The 15,436-nt window shown below is 40.6% G+C and overlaps 1 pseudogene; it reads right to left on the minus strand.

Moving 5' to 3' along the window:
• Positions 1-3,101: 3,101 nt before the first annotated feature.
• On the minus strand, positions 3,102-4,571 carry LOC116809581 (keratin, type II cytoskeletal 8-like; annotated as a pseudogene).
• Positions 4,572-15,436: the final 10,865 nt, after the last annotated feature.

Raw genomic sequence — 15,436 nt, forward strand, 5'->3', positions numbered from 1 at the left:
CCTATTTAAGGCTGAATGTCCTGGCCCATCACTCTCCCATTCCCACAGTCACTCACCTGAACCAGCTCTGATAAAGTCAACAGTGATCTCCCTGTCCTCAAATACATCCAATGATGTTCAGACCTTATTTTACTACATGATACAGCAATGTTCTTAAATACTATTAACCATTTCCACCTTCTTGCAGCTCTTCCTCCCCTTGCCTTGGGTGCTACCACATTCTCCTGGTGTCCTTTCTACCTCTCTGAAGCTCCTTCTTAACCTACTTGGTGGGCTTATCTGCTACTCAACCATTAAAAATGAAGCCTGTCAAGGCGATCTTTTTTCATTATGCATTTTCTTTCCAGGCAACTGTATCCAAGATCATTAATTTTAACTGCTATCTGTAAGCTACTTATATTTAGTTATGTCTTTGGCTCAGACATTTCCTTTGAGTTCCAGATGTATATATCCAACCACCTATTTCATATTTTCCCTCGATATATCTCAAAGGTATTTCAGACACCTCATGTCCCAGACTGAACTGAGGCTCTTCCCCCACAAATCCTGTCTTCTGCCAGTGGTTTCTGTCTCATGAATGACTCACGCATCTTTTACTGGCCATCTTCTTTCCCACCATAGGACCTTTGTACTTCCTGATCTAGCTTCATGATATGTTCTTTCTTCTCTCACCTTGGGTAACTTCACAATTCTTTATTTGTCATATGTCTCTTCCTCAGAGAAATTTTCCATGACCCACAAGCCCAGGTCAGCTTTTTGTATTGCATTCCTTTTTACCTGGAACACTGAACTCTGTTGGAAGGTTTGCATGTATTAATCAGCATGATTATTAAGTAAACCTCTGGGGCTCCCACTGTTTGGTCTGTCTTAGCTGCCTCCGCAACAGAACCACCCCTGTTATTGTTCCAGTATGTTGCCAGTGCCCAGTCTAGTGCCCGACATATGTGGAGCAGATGCTCAATAATAGCTGTTTAAATTACATATGTGTAAGCATAAATGGTTATAAACATGGTTAGCATAGAGTGTGATACAACTTACTCCCTATGTAAAATGTAAATAATTTGGGTGCTTTTTCTATTTTGGGATGTGGACGATTTTATTATGTGCTGCTTTTATTTGGTGTATGGTTAATATCAGGGGAGATGTAGATTTCAGTGGCATATTGGATATTCTAATGCACCTGGAATTATTATAACACTTAAAGGCAGATAAGATCCCAGGGGCCCAACAGGAAGAAGATAAGGAAAACTATTCCTGAAAAGTAACATCGAAAGCCCCCCATTGCCTTCCTCTTTTGCAAAACAGCCTATCTGGCTAAAAGCTAAAAGTTTATAATGGGATGTGGATTAGTATGGTAACGTGAAGTCAAGGAGGTGATTTGAGAAGAAGACATTATAATGTAGACAGAGGCTTAGTCTATATAGACTTTGAGCAAAAGTCTCTCCTTCGAGATAGGCTTTAAATGTTGCAATACCTGCTCTCCTGAATATGAAGGACCTTATGAGGACCATGAAAATGTTTTAAGGTTCTACAGGCAGATTTATCTTTTGTTTTTGTACATTCCCATATAATTTAGAAAGATGTTCTAATAGGTCTGGTGCAGTGGCTCACACCTGAAATCCCAACACTTTGGGAGGCTGATATGTGATGATCTCTTGAAGCCAGGAGTTCAAGACCAGCCTGGGCAACATAGCAAGATTCCATCTCTACAAAAAAAATTAATACATTAGCCCCATGTAGTGGCATGCACCTGTAGTCTCAGCTACTCAGTGGTGCTGAGGTGGGAGAATCACTAGAGCCCAGGAGTTACAGGCGACAGTGAGCTATGATTGTGCTACCACCCTCCAGCCTGGATGACAGAGTGAGATCCTGACTCTAAAAAAAAAAAAAAAAAAAAAAAAAAAAGAAGATGGTCTAATAGGATTTAGAAAATAAGAGTCCTGGGGGCCGGGTGCGGTCGGTGTCTCACCCCTGTAATCCCAGTACTTTGGGAGCGCAAGGTGGGCGGATCATGAGGTCAGGAGATTGAGACCATCCTGGCCAGCATGGTAAAACCCCGTCTCTACTAAAATACAAAAAATTAGCTGGGTGTGGTGGCACATGCCTGTAGTCCCAGCTACTCGGGAAGCTGAGGCAGGGGAATTGCTTGAACACAGGAGGCGGAGATTTCAGTGAGCCAAGATCGCGCCACTGCACTCCAGCCTGGCAACAGAGCAAGACTCCATCTCAAAAAAAAAAAGAAAAAAAGAGAGAGTCCTGGCAAAGGTAACCGAGGGGCATTGAAACCATCCAAGAAGGATGATGGCAAACATTTATATAGCAGTGATTATAGTCCGGGAACTGTTCCAAGGGCTTAACATATATTAGCTATTTTGATCCTCAACACAACCTTATAAAAGAAGTACTATTTTTATTCTTATTTTGGAGATGAGGAAACAAGAGCAGAAAGGAGCTAAGTAACTTATGCAAGATGATTACTGTTGTGCCATGGTTATGAACTTACTCAATAGGAAATGAATTTAGACATGAAAAAAAAAGGCAGACTACTGCGTTCCATAAAATGAACAAATGAGAGCAGGCGAAAGGAAACCCGCTGACGGCCCCAGATTTAAGGTAGACTCTTAATGGGGTGGTTGTTGACTTGGAAATGGGGAGGGGCACAGTTCTTGCTTTGCAAATTTGCTTCCTCTGAAGGTTTTCTTACTCCTTGTGTGAGTATTTTCATCTGTCTATATATGTCCTAACATTCTGAAGATTCTTCTCAAAACATTGAAAATATGAAGAAAATCCTCAATGGCCTACAGAATGAGACTGATGGGACCTTGTGGGACTGATCTTTTTTTTTTTTTTTTTTTTGAAAGCGCTAGCTGAGGTTTTATTTTGGAAAAAAAAAAAAAAAAAAAAGCATTTGAATTGTTTTGTAGCTGGAGGCATGGGCAAGGGGTGTCCCCAGGCAGTAAACTCCCCCGTGGGTGGGCTAAGAGCTAGGGGTGAGCCTCAGGTGGGTCTCCTGTTCCCTTTGCTCTCCTGCACAGCGGCGTCCCTCCCCTGCTCTGGGGCAGCCACAGGAGGGGCAGGCTGGGAGGGGCTGCCGCAGCTGTTCACTTGGGCAGAATGTCAGAGGACACGGACACCAGCTTCCCATCGCGGGTCTTGATCTTCACAGCCACGGCCCTGGTGCAGCTGGTGTGGCTGAAGGAGCTGGAGCCCGCGCCAGAGCCAAAGCTGGAGCCCAGGCCGTAGCTGAGGCCGGGGCTTATGAGGCGCCCGTAAGAGAGCTCAGACCACCTGCATAGCCACAGGTGGTCTTCGTATAGATACTCATGTTCTGCATCCCAGACTCCAGCCAGCTCTCCTCGCCCTCCAGCAGCTTCCTGTAGGCGTCCAGGGCCAGCTCGACGTTCATCAGCTCCTGGTACTCACGCAGCTGCTGCGCCATGTCCTGCTTGGCTAGCTGCAGGGTGGCCTCCAGCTCAGACAGCTTGGCTTTGGCATCCTTCACGGCCAGCTCCCCGCACTGCTCTGCATCTGTGACGGCGGCCTCCAGGGAAGCCCTCTGGCCTTTGAGGCCCTCAATCTCAGCCTGGAGCCAGCTAATGTTCCAGTTCATCTCGGAGATCTCAGTCTTTGTACGCCACAGGTCATCCTAGCGCTTCCCAGCCAGCATCTGCAGCTCCTCATACTTGATCTGGTCCGTGCTCTCAGCCTCAGTCAGGCTGCGGTTGACGATCACCTTGTACTGAGCCTGGACCTCAGCAATGATGCTGTCCATGTCCAGAGAGCAGCTGTTGTCCATGGACAGCACCACAGATGTGTCCGAGATCTAGGACTGCAGCTCCTGGATCTCCTCTTCATACAGCTGCCTGAGGAAGTTGATCTCGTCAATCAGCCCTTCCAGGCGAGACTCCAGCTCTACCTTGTTCATGTAAGCTTCATCCACATCTGAGGACAAATTCATTCTCCATCTCTGTACGCTTATTAATTTCATCCTCATACTTTTTCTTGAAGTCCTCCACCAGCCTCTGCATGTTGCCGAGCTCTGCCTCCAGCTTCAGCTTCTCCTGGCCCAGAGTCTCCAGCTGCTGCATAAAGTTGTTGATGTAGCTCTCGAACATGTTGTCCGTGTTGCTCCAAGCCATCTTCTGCCGCTGCAGGAGGCTCCCCTTGGTCTCCAGCATCTTGTTCTGCTGCTCCAGGAACCGTACCTTGTCAATGAAGGAGGGAAACTTGTTGTTGAGGGTTTTGATCTGCTCCTTCTCCTGGGTTCGCATGGCCTGGATGTTGGGGTCCACCTCCAGGTTCAGAGGGCTCAGCAGGCTCTGGTTAACCATGACGGCAGTGATGCCTCCCATGCTGCTGGCTCCACCATAGCCTCTACCCAGGCCAGCCCGGAAGATGCTGCTGCCCACGTGGGAGAAGTTCAAGGAGCTGATGTGGGCACCGGCCCCACTCATGTGAGAGCAGCTGCTGAAGGCCCGGTGGCCAGAGGTGGACACCTTGTAGGACTTCAGGGTAACCCTGATGGACATGGTGGAGGCAGGAGTGGAGACAGATGGGCTGAACAAGGCAGAGATTCCAGAAGGAGTGGAGAAGCTGCTTCTTGGTCTGAAATTTTTTCTTTTCAAACATTGAGGTAAGGTGGAATCTGAGAGCATGGAAAGATTGCGATCACAGGGGGGATCCAGCTAGATGTGGATCTTTGCCATTTTACTTGGAATCAAGGACCATTTGGATCATCCACTAGGTGTGTCTCAGAAAGCACAATACTGGGGAAGATCATTCTCCTCTTTGCAGAGAGAGAACACAGAGGAAAAAATAAGGGCATTCTTCATTTAGCTTGATTCACTTCTCCAGTGACACAGATATCCAAAATTGAAGCAATTTGACAAGAGCCAAAGTTCTGAATGTTAGTGACAACAGGAATATACTCAGAAGATGCACTTAGTGTCACAAAAGTTGGGAGACAAATGTTCAAGATCCTGAAAGCAGTAAATGGCAGCTGTAAGGCTCTATGGCAGCCCAGGAAACAGCGGCCCAGAGACTCACATTAGAACCCCACATGAGAACACTGGAGGACAGTGGCAGGAACAACGTGTCGGTGAGGGGTCCTTCTGGAGGGCTGCAGTGTCAGAGCCACCCCACTCCCCAAGCCTCTTGTGATTCTAGGTCAGGGACCACTGGAAGCTGTTCACTAGGACAATGCTTGGGCTGCTGACTTACTCCCCAGGGAGAGCTGGATGTGTGAGCAACTGCAGCACACAGGTCTTGCAGCACACACTGGAGAGAGCTGGGGAGGAGTGGAAGGTGGTGACCTTATGAAAAGAAGAGATTTGAGTGAATTCTGAAGATTAAGAGCTGGTGCAAGAAAGGCAGACATGATCAAAGAAACAATGAAAGATGAGAATAGATAAAAGTGTCTCCTAAGAGGTAAGAGAGTGTGGGATAAGATCAAGTTACCATTAGGGACAACACGTGGAGATGCAAAAGGTGCTCTGAGATGTCTTCCTATTGCGGGGTTGACTTAGGTGAAAAAGTTCTGGTAACCCTACCCTTCATGGCTCCAGATAAGGGTGTATGGAGGCCAGTTCTATATGAGGACATAAAATAAACCATGCATAAACAGAAAGATATACTACATTCCTGAATGAGAAAATTTAATATTATGAAAATATGCATTTTCCCATTAATATAAAAATTGAATGCAATCTAAATGAGGACATTGATGTGTGTGCTTAAATTGGATTAAATAACCTTAAAGTTCACACAGAAGAATAAATGTTCAAGAATAGTCAAGAAAATGTGAAAAAAAGGGACCTTAGAAAACATTAAAATGAAGTCTCTGTAATAAAAGCAGCATAATATTATCATAGAAGTAGGCAAAAAGATAAGTGGAACTGTATAGAATACAGTACCCAAAAATAGATTCTGCAGCCTGTGAGAATTTAATAGATAAAAATATATTTTAATTTATCACAGAACAGTGGTTTATTTAATAAATAATATAGGCAACATCAGCTATGCATTGGGAAAGAATAATTTTGGTTCCTGCCTCTCATCCTACACACAAATAAATTTCAGGTGGATCAAAATCTTAAAGGTAAAGAATAAAAGATGGACTTTAGAAGAAAATGTAGGAGACCATAAGTATAAGTTGGAGATTGATGAAGCAGGAAAACTACAAGCTATTATAAAAATTAGTCAGATTTGATTTTTATAAATATTAAGACATTTTAAAAGGGGAACTATAAGACATACAAAAGTAAAGTACAAATAATGGATTGGGGAAAGTGTGTAATGGATCTAACAGCTGAAGGGTATATTAAGTACAAAGAACTATATTAATTACAACTGAAAAAAGATGATCAATAGAAAAATGGGCAGAGATATAAGCAGGTAAGCACAGAACAGCAAATCCAAATGTCCTGGCAGAACAACAACAACAAGAAGTCTTTCAGCTTCCCAGTAGTCAGGGAGAAAATACGTTAAACTAACAATGAATTGTCACTGTGCACCACCAATGATATCAGCAAAAATTACAAAGGACTTTCACCTACTGCTGGTAAGACTGTCAGGAAAATGAGATCCTCATTCACTGTTGATGAATATGTGAATTGTTCAACTTTTTGTGAAGGCAATCTGGCAAAATCTGTTTTTTTTTTTTTTTAAAAAAGCAAACTAACACCTGGAAATCTAATCTCTAGATATAAAATTACCAATACAAAGAGAAATATGCACTCAGATGTTTATTTCAGCATAATTGTGGTACCCCCAAATCCTGGAAACAAGGTAAATACACATTAGCAGGGAAATGGTTAAAGAAATTGAGGTATATTGGACCAAGGAATATCATGCAGGTACTAGACCATCAGCTAGAGCTACACTAATTGACTTCGAGGAATTTTATGAAACGGTTAAACTAGAAATGTAAGATGCAAGAGGAGTACGTATATATAAGATAATCTCATTTTTGTGGAAATTCATGACCAAAAAAGCCCCTTGATTTTACATATATGTGTATATGTATGTTGTATAGCTGTATGTTTTAACTTTATAAAAATATGTGTTTGTTCATAAATATACACACAAAAATATTATGAAAGAATGGTCACCATAAAGTCAATGGTGGTTACTGTAGGACATGAGTTTTCTGTGTCTCTAGTGTCTTTTGAGTCTGGAGACAGGCCATGGAGCAAAGTGAGCTCTGGAGCCAGATAGGCTGGAATTGAAGTCCAACTCAGCTGCCTTTTAACTATGAAATTTACTTAATCTCTTCATGTCTCAGTTTCCCCACTAGTAAAACAAATTTATAAGACCTAACTCATAGGCTTGTTATGAGTATTTAATTAAATGAGTCAATATTTAAAGCACCTAGATGAGGGCCTGGCACACAGTAAGTACTGTATAAGTCTTTGTTAATTAAATGTTCACGCATTGCTTAATTTTTCTGTAATTGGAAGGTATTATTTATATAATCAGAAAAAACAAAAAATTCCAGGCATGGTGGCTCACGCCTGTAATCCCAGCACTTTGGGAGGCCCAGGCGGGTGGATCACCTGAGTTCAGGAGTTTGAGACCAGCCTGGCCAACATAGTGAAACCCCGTCTCTACTAAAAATACAAAAATTAGCCGGCTGTCGTGGTGAGCATCTATAATCCCAGCTACTCGGGAGGCTGAGGCAAGAATCACTTGAACCCCTGGCAGGTGGAGGTTGCAGTGAGCTGAGATCACGCCACTTCACTCCAGCCTGGGGAAAAGAGTGAAACTCTGTCTCAAAAACAAAAACAAAAACAAAAAACAAACAAACAGAAAACACAAACACAAACAAAAAAAAAGAAAAGAAAAAGAAACAATGTAAATGACTTTAAAGGAACAGACTTGGGTATTGTTTTAGCAGAATTTTCTGATTTAAAAAAGCATACAATTAAAAACAAAACTTTTCCCCTTCACTGTCTACAAAGTAAAAGTAAAAAACCCAGAACTTTTCTTTCTGGGAGGAAAATAAGAAAGGATAGAAGAGAGGGAGGGAGGCCAGCTGGGAAGGTGGGAAGGAAAAAAGAGAAAGCTGCATGTGGGCCTCTATGGAAAGGTCTCTAAAGAATAATAACTGGCACGTGTCAGGTACAAAGCCGTGTGGATAGTATGAGCGTTTGTGTAAATGAAGATGAAGGTGATGTGCACTGGGTATATGCTGGCATACATATAAAATGCCTTCTGAAAGAAAATTAAAACAGATCTTAGTAGTAGTTACTTCTAAAGACTTTGAGGGGAGAGGAAAGTAATATAAAGTTCTCACTATATTGTGCCTTTCTCTATTTGTGGACTGTTCTAATTACATAAATACATTATTTCATTTTTAATTTCTTTTTAAATTTTTATTTATTATTATACTTTAAGTTCTGGGATACATGTGCAGAATGTGCAGGTTTGTTACATACATATACACGTGCCATGGTGGTTTACTGCACCCATCAACCCATCATCTACATTAGGTATTTCTCCTAATGTTATCTCTCCCCTAGCCCCTCACCCCCTGACAGGCCCGGATGTGTGATGTTCCCCTCCCTGTGTCCATGTGTTCTCATTGTTCAACTCCCACTTATGAGTGAGAATATGTGGTGCTTGGTTTTCTGTTCTTGTGTTAGTTGGCTGAGAATAATGGTTTCCAGCTTCATCCATGTCCCTACAAAGAACATGAACCTATCCTTTTTTATGGCTGCATAGTATTCCACGGTATATGTGTGCCACATTTTCTTTATCTAGTCTATCATTGATGGGCATTTGGGTTGATTCCAAGTCTTTGCTATTGTGAACTGTGCTGCAATAAACATACGTGTGCATGTGTCTTTATAGTAGAAGGATTTATAATCCTTTGGGTATATACCCAGTAGTGAGATTGCTGGGTCAAATGATATTTCTGGTTCTAGATCCTTGAGGAATCATCACACTGTCTTCCACAATGGTTGAACTAATTTACATTCCCACCAACAGTGTAAAAGCGTTCCCATTTCTCCACATCTTCTCCAGCATCTGTTGTTTCCTGACTTTTTAATGATCACCATTCTAACTGGCATGAGATGGTATCTCACTGTGGTTTTGATTTGCATTTCTTAATGACCAGTGATGATGAGCTTTTTTTCATATTTTTTTGGCCACATAGATGTCTTCTTTTGACAAATGTCTGTTCATATCCTTTGCCTACTTTTTGATGGGGTTGTTTGTTTTTTTCTGTAAATTTGTTTAAGTACCTTGTAGATTCTGTATATTAGCCCTTTGTCAGATGGATAGATTGCAAAAAAATTTCTCCCATTCTGTAGGTTGCTTGTTAACTGTGATGGTAGTTTCTTTTGCTGTGCTGAAGCTCTTTAGTTTAATTAGATCCCATTTGTCAGTTTTGGTTTTTGTTGCCATTGCTTTTGGTGTTTTAATTATGAAGTCTTTGCCCATGTCTATGTCCTGAAAGGTATTGCCTAGGTTTTCTTCTAGGGTTTTTATGGTTTTAAGTTTTACATTTAAGTCTTTGATCCATCTTGAGTTACTTTTTGTGTAAGGTGTAAGGAAGGGATCCAGTTTCAGCTTTCTGCATATGGCTAGCCAGTTTTCCCAACACCATTTATTAAATAGGGAATCCTTTCCCCATTTCTTGTTTTTGTCAGGTTTGTCCAAGATCTGATGGTTTTAGATGTGTCGCGTTATTTCTGAGGCCTCTGTTCTGTTCCTGTTTTGGTACCAGTACCACACTCTTTTGGTTATTGTAGTCTTGTAGTATAGTTTAAACTTAGGTAGCATGATGCCTCCAGCTTTGACCTTTTTACTTAAGATTGTCTTGGCTATACTGGCTCTTTTTTGGTTCCATATGAAATTTAAAGTAGTTTTTTCTAGTTCTGTGAAGAAAGTCAATAGTAGCTTGATGGGGATAGCATTGAGTCTATAAATTACTTTGGGAAGTAAGGCCATTTTCACAATATTGATTCCTCTTATCCATGAGCATGGAATGTTCTTCCATTTGTTTGTGTCCTCTCTTATTTCTTTGAGCAGTGGTTTGTAGTTCTCCTTGAGGAGGTCCTTCACATCCCTTGTAAGTTGTATTCCTAGGTATTTTATTCTCTTTGTAGTAATTGTGAATGGGAGTTCATTCATGGTTTGGCTCTCTGTTTGCCTTCCTCCCTGGGATGCAAAGCTGGTTCAACATATGCAAATCAATAAACATAATCCATCACACAAACAGAACCAAGGACAAAAACCATATGATTATCTCAGTAGATGCAGAAAAGGCCTTTGATAAAATTCAACCCCCCTTCATGCTAAAAACTCTCAATAAACTAGGTATTGATGGGACATATCTCAAAATAATAAGAGCTATTTATGACAAACCCACAGCCAATATCATACTGAATTGGCAAAAGCTGGAAGCATTCCCTTAGATGTCCAGCATAAGACAAGGATGCCCTTTCTCACCACTCCTATTCAACAAGTATTGGAAGTTCTGGCCAGGACAATAAGGCAAGAAAAAGAAATATGGGGGCATTCAAATAGGAAGAGAGGAAACCAAATTGTCTCCGTTTGCAGATGATATGATTGTATATTTATTATTTCATTTTTTAAAATGTCATAAAGAACTATGGATGATAAGATTATAGGCCATTTTATATTTTTATTTCTCTTTATTAAATATGTCACAAATATTCTTTTTTTTTTTTTGCTTTTGTTAACAGCTTTAGTGAGATATGATTTACATACCATACAGCTTACCCATTTAAAGTGTAGAAATCACTGGTATATTCACAAAGTTCTGTAACTATGACCGTCATGAATTTTAGGATACTTTCATCACCTCCGAAAGGCTCTTAGCTATCTCCCACCTTATCCCTCTGTGGCTTCCCCAGTTCTAAGCAACCACTAATCTTTGTTTCTTTAACTGTATCTATTGTGGACATTTCACATCAATGGATTCATACAATATGTGGCCTTTCATGCCTGGCTCCTTTCACTTAGCTAATGCTTTCAAGCTTCATCCATGTTGTAGCATGAATTGGTACTTAATTCCTTTTTATGGCAGAATAATATTCCATTTCATAGATATACCATGTTTTATTTATCCAATAATCAGTTGATGAATATTTGGATTATTTCCACTTTTATGCTGTTGTGAATAAGGCTATTATGGGATATTTCTGCCCAAATCTTCATGTGGTCATATGTTTTCATTTCTCTTGGGTATATACCTAGAAGTGTAATTACTGGGATGTATGGTAAATCTATGTTGAACTCTTTGAGAAACTGCCAGACTATTTTCCAAAGTGGCTGCAGCATTTTACGTTCCCACTGGCAGTATATGAGGGTTCTAATTTTTCCACATTCTTGCCAATACTTGTAATCTGACTTTTAAATTATAGCCATCTTAACAGATGTAAAAATGTTCTTAAAAAAAAAACAAAAAACAAAAAAATGAGTTCTAGCCTTAAATGGTGAATTGAAACTTGCCTAAACATTTTCTTTTCTCCCAATGTCTAACAGAGTGAGCAAAAATAGTTAAAACCAGAAAAACAATGCCAATTGTAATCAAACCAGGAAAGGACTGTAAGCTAATTCAATAAATTTCAAAAATTAATGTCCAAAGAAAGAAACAAAAAATTCTTGAGCACACCAGGCTGAGCTCTTACTTCCACCTCTGTCCCCATACACAAAATTTGTATTGATAATCAACAAAACCATGTGAATTTTAACTAATGTTCTCCACCCAGAGAAAAGCAGCCTGAGTGAATAGTCTTATCTTTGCTTTCTTTTCACTTTTCCCCAAGACCTCACTTGTAACCCCCTGGTGCTGCCACCTGGCCCAAGCCACCATCATCACTATCATGCCACCTGCATCACTATCATGACTCCTAATTGGCTTCCCTGTTTACACCCTTGCTACTTACAGTCCATGCTCAACAAAATGATCCCTTTAAAATTAAATCAGATAATGTCACTATTCTGTTCAAGAAAAGCTTTGATTCCACTCCTGGCAGATATCCAACATAAGTGGGCACACGTGTGTGCCAAAAGACACACATGAGTGTCACTGGCAGCTTTTATTCTTAATAGCCCCAACTCCAAACAAGTCTAAATGTTCAACAGATGAGATAAATTATTATATATTCATACAATATTCATTTTTAAATTTTTATTATTTTATTTTATTTTATTTTTTTGAGACAGAGTTTCGCCCTCACCCAGGCTGGAGTGCAATGGCGTGAGCTCAGCTCACTGCAACTTCCACCTCCCAGGTTCAAGCGATTCTCGTGTCTCAGCCTCTGGAGTAGCTATTCATCTAATAAAAAAAGAACTATTGCTCCACAAAACATTATGCATTTCACAGCCATGATGCTCAGTGGAAGAAGCACAAAGGAATCCATACTGAATGGTCCCATTTATATTAAGTTCAAAAACAGAAGAAAGAAATCTAATCTTTGAATACGATAGTCAGAAGAGTCATTTCCTTTGGGAGGGTATTGACCAGGAGGAAACAATGAGGAGACTCCTGGGGTGCTGCTGACACTCAATAACTTTGTGTGGTGACTGTATATTTGTTGACATCGGTAATATCCATTGAGATGTATACACTTAAGATCTGTGGACTTTACTGTATGAATGTTATACCTCAATGTAAAAAGCAAGAAACAAAGAAAGAGAAACAAAGTGAGAAAGAGAGAAAGGAGGGGAGGGAAGGGGAGAGGAGAGGAGAGGAGATGACAGAGAAGAGAGGGAAAAGGCTGGCTTCTCATCTCATTCATAGTAAAAGTCACAGTTCTCACCATGGCCTAGCAGCCTATGTGAAGTGCCCTGTTTCCTTGATTCATCCCTGTCCTATTCTCTCTCGGTTGCTCCACTCAAGCCCCAGAGGCCACCATGCTCTGCCTGGAGCACACCAGGCAGCCCCTGATTGAGGGCTTTTGTGGTGACCATTCCCAGTGCTTAGAATATTTTCCCTCTATTTATCCGTGTGGCTCCTCCTTCAAATCTTTGGTCAAATTTCACCTTTGAGTGAGACTCACACTATCTATCCAGTTAAAATGGCCACTGCCAGTGTCTCCTTCCCCCGCACTTTTCATCCTTTTTATTCTCTGTGATGCATCTATAGCACTCATTGCCTTCAATGGCACTTATCTAATGTTTTAGTACGTATTGTCTGTTTCCCTTACTAGAATATAAGGCACAAATACAAGGATTTCATGCGTTTTGTTCCTCGATGGATCTCAAGTACTTAGATAAGTGCCTGGTACATAGTACACTGAAAAAATATTTATTGAATGAATGAGTAAGTGAAAAGTGGAGGCATTTAAATGAAGACTGCACAGAGCCTCCCCTAAACTTTCTCCCACCCTCTGCCACTTTTCCAGCATTAAAAAAAGCAGGCAGAACATGAACTGCTCGGTCCTCAAATTGGACTTGGAGGAAAGAAAACAAGCTTAGTCCTAGATACAAAGGGAAGAAAGTCAAGAAATCACTTACATTATATCGGAAAAAAGAGAATGCCAGGGTGGGACCAGGGAAGCATAATTAAGACGAAAAGAAACAGAACAGTAACCTGTAAACATACCGAGAAAAAATAAGGTAATATAAGAAATCATTCATGCAAAAGACAAACAGAGCACCATATAGATAAAAATATAACTCAGAGAACAGAAGGAAATGCCTCAGAGCTTCTTTTTGCTGTAAAACAAGTTACTAAAAACATGAATTCAATAAAACAAGAGTTTGGAATCATGCTTCTGGCAATGATGGACTATTTTGTAGTAGACCAATTCTCCTGCTGAGAATGTGTAGACTAGCAGAGCAGATTAACATGCATGTATACACACACACACACACACACACACACACACACACACACACACCCATCTGAAGACATCAGAGAGCTATCAAGGCAGTGAGTACTTGAGAAGGCAGAGAGAAGAGAGGAAGCTGAGGCTGACATTTGGCACCATTATTTCCCCTCCAAGCTTTTTGGTTAAGAGGTGACAACAAGGCTAGGAAGTTGAGGATAAATCTAAAGCTTAGGGAGAAAAAGGCTAAGCAGAACTTCTGTAAGTCTCATGGGGCTGGGATATAACAATCAAACTTCAGACCTGCAGAAGAGGAACAAACCTGGTAAGAAACAGCTTGAGCATTCAGTTGGGATCACCAAAAGCATAGATACTCTAAGTGATGATAAATCATAAATTGCCCAGCCTTTATAAAAATAAAAATAAAAAAGGTTTGAATGAGCTCAATCTCTATTGGGATTAAGAAGATCTTTATTCCTCTATCTGCTCACTAAAACTAAATCTTATTCAGAGTAAGATATCATTGTTTAGAGCTTCAATTCGTCTTGACAACATATTGCATGCAATGTCTGATATTCAATCAAAAATAACCTGCCATGCAAAAAAAGAGAAAAAAGGATAAAAGGAAGAAAAGGAGGGAGGGAGGGAGGGAGGGAAAGGAAAGAAAAGGAGAAGAAAAGGAAGAGGAAAAAAAGAGGAAAAAGACAAGAAAATATTTGCATGAGAAATCCAAATATTAGAGTTATCAGACAAGAATGCTAAAATAATGATTAAAGCAATCAAGAAATTAAATGACAAAATGATGACTATCAGCACAGACTGGAAGTTCTACCCAGAGGAGAAGAAGTCATTATTCGAAAAAGATACTTGCACACGCATGTTTATAACAGCACAATTCACAGTTGCAAAATTGTGGAACCAACCCAAATGCCCATCAATCAACGAGTGGATAAAGAAACTGTGGCATATCTATATGATGATATACTACTCAGCCATAAAAAGGAATAAATTAACAGCATTTGTAATGACCCTTATGAGATTAGAGACTATTATTCTAAGTGAAGTAACTCAGGAATGGAAAACCAAACATCGTATGTTCTCACTGATATGTGGGAGCTGAGATATGAGGACGCAAAGGCATAAGAATGATACAATGGACTTCGGGGACTTGGGGGGAAGAGTGGGAGGGGGGTGAGGGATAAAAGACAAGAAATATGGTGCAGTGTATACTGCTTGGGTGATGGGTGCACCAGGATCTCACAAATCTTCACTAAAGAACTTACTCGTGTAACCAAATGCCACCCGTACCCCAGTAACTTACGGAAAAAAAACTTAAAAAAGGAAGAATTAAATGAGATTCTAGAACCAAAAGATAGAAAAACTGAAATTAAAAATTCATAGGCTGAAGGAGTTTCACTACCGATTAGGCTGTTGAAATTGTGAAACATCATTGTTTCTGCCCAAACAATGATGTTAGATAAACTAAAAATTCCTCTTCTTTAATGACATTGAAGGGCTGTGAACACATTGAGGTCTAAATGATCGATGTTGCAGAGAAGGGCAAGCTCTTTCCGAGTGAGGAATGCCCAGCAGCCATTTCCACGTGAGGGAGTAGTTGTCTTGTCTGGGGG

This window comes from Hylobates moloch, unplaced genomic scaffold (assembly GCF_009828535.3).
Source record: "Hylobates moloch isolate HMO894 unplaced genomic scaffold, HMol_V3 SCAFFOLD_1, whole genome shotgun sequence".
NCBI classification, from domain to species: domain Eukaryota; kingdom Metazoa; phylum Chordata; class Mammalia; order Primates; family Hylobatidae; genus Hylobates; species Hylobates moloch.